This window comes from Arachis ipaensis, chromosome B04, assembly GCF_000816755.2.
Source record: "Arachis ipaensis cultivar K30076 chromosome B04, Araip1.1, whole genome shotgun sequence".
NCBI lineage: Eukaryota > Viridiplantae > Streptophyta > Magnoliopsida > Fabales > Fabaceae > Arachis > Arachis ipaensis.
In genome coordinates this window covers 13,998,473-14,000,583 of record NC_029788.2, presented here as the reverse complement: position 1 = coordinate 14,000,583, position 2,111 = coordinate 13,998,473, and positions in this window count along the sequence as shown.

Genomic DNA, 2,111 nt, shown 5'->3' with positions numbered 1-2,111 from the left:
CAGTAAACTCTATTTTACCGAAGGATGGTTGGATCTACTTGTAACACTCTAACTTTTAGCACCTCATGACTGTACTAAAATTGATTCCGTACGAGGTAAGGGGTTTCATTTTAAAATTAATAGTTTTTAATTTAAGAATGTCTAAAAATTTATTGAGTAATTGCAAATAATTTATACGTATTTTGTATGCCTAATTGATGAGAATTGGTTGTGTTGTGATTGTAAATGTTGATAAATTTGACATTGCTTGTTAAATTGAAATATGAATTGAGATTGAATTAAGATTGTGATTGATGCTGGAATTTATAGTTGTGGAAGTGAATAATAATTGATTCTGGTGTTGGTATGATGGTGATTAAGGGTGATGAAAGGTTGATAAACTGCCGAGAAACTATAAAAGTGAGAGAATCCGTAAGGATGGTGAAATCAAATTTTAAGGGGAGGTTCTGTCCGTATTTTTGGCAAAACAAACGAAAAAGAGATTTTGTTTTGAAAACCTGATATTATTGAGAAAAGGATTTTTGTATTAAGAATTTGATTTATTGGAAGTAATATTTGAGAATTGAAAATGGTTTAGTAGGGATCTTTGAAGGGTGACAAAGTCCGGACTTTAGAGAAAATGCTGTAAAATTTTTTATAAAACTCCGAGACTTGTTTAAAGCGTTATTTAAAAAGAAAATTTAATTTAAGAATAATAATATTCGATTTTTGATTTATCAAAAAAAGTATTATGTTTTAAGTTTAATCCATTGAAAAAGATTTTTATTAAGTTAGGAATTGAGTTCGGTTTATTAAGAAAGTGACTTTTATATTGATTGAAAGTTAAAGAAGTTTGGGTATTTGGAAATTAAAGGTTTTGATGCTAAAATTGAAAGTATATTTATGAGGTGATGTGGAGGTAAGAGTGATTAATTATTTGATGATGCATAGGTATGTGTAATTAAGCGGTGATGTGGAGGTACGTTTAATAATATAGGTGATGTGGAGGTGTGTGTGTATGTATTTGGTGTAGTCCTGAATTTTTCTCTCGCTATTTATTGTCTTTGAATTTCAAAGGGGTAGGACTTGTATTTGAGAATCTTGAAATAAGTCTCTCTCTCTCTCTCTCTCTCTCTCTCTCTCTCTCTCTCTCTATATATATATATATATATATTGTCATGTAAATAAACATATTTTGTGATTAAGAGGTTTCAAGTAAAAGACCTTTCATTTTCTTGATTAAAATTTCAGCTCGTATTTGTGAAGGCTCAATATTAAATAGAATTAGTATAAAATAAAAAGGTTTAGAGTTGAGTAGTGCTCGGACAAAAGTAATACCAATGCGTAAAGGAGAAGGATACAAATATATTTATCATATTAGATTTTTTATTAGAGTTACGAATTTTAAAAAATCAAACTTGAAAGCTTAGAGGTGCCATGGAATCACGTTATTCTCTCTCGGGTTCTCTCTCTTTTATTTTCTTTTAAAGCTCAACTTGGTAATGAATGAAAAGAAAAGAAAGATTAATTAGGAATTGATAGTGTTAAACAAAAATTTGTGGTGGTTAAAATTACATTAGGTGTCAAGGTTATATATATAGGCTCATTTTTTTTTTTTTAATTATTGGAGGCATGTATGTGATGTGCTGTCTTATGAGGGCATAGTGGTGCTAGACCAATTTGTGAGGCAGCTTTTTTTGACTTGTGCTATAGACAAATCGGACCATAGAGTTATGTTTAAAAGAAAATATCATGGATAAATCAGATGGTCCGATTTGGAAGAAAATTTGCAGGAGGAAAATTTTGAAATTTGGAAGAAGCAAATCGGATCGTCCGTGTTGTATGAAACTTTTTTTAATAAAACAAAAATCAAATTGGATGGTTCGAATTGATTATTATATATTTTTTTTGAAATCGGACCGTCCGATTTGTCTGAGAGCACTCACACCGTTCGATTAGTAGCTCTCTAATACCATGTACCTGTAAAGCACGCTGCCTCTCTATATCGCTGTCTTACACCATTACCTTATTCATAATAAAATTAAAAAACGTATATATATACCTATGTGTATTAAAGTCGCGTTTCCATTTTCTTTTCCCTTATATATATATATATATATATGCTTATAAAC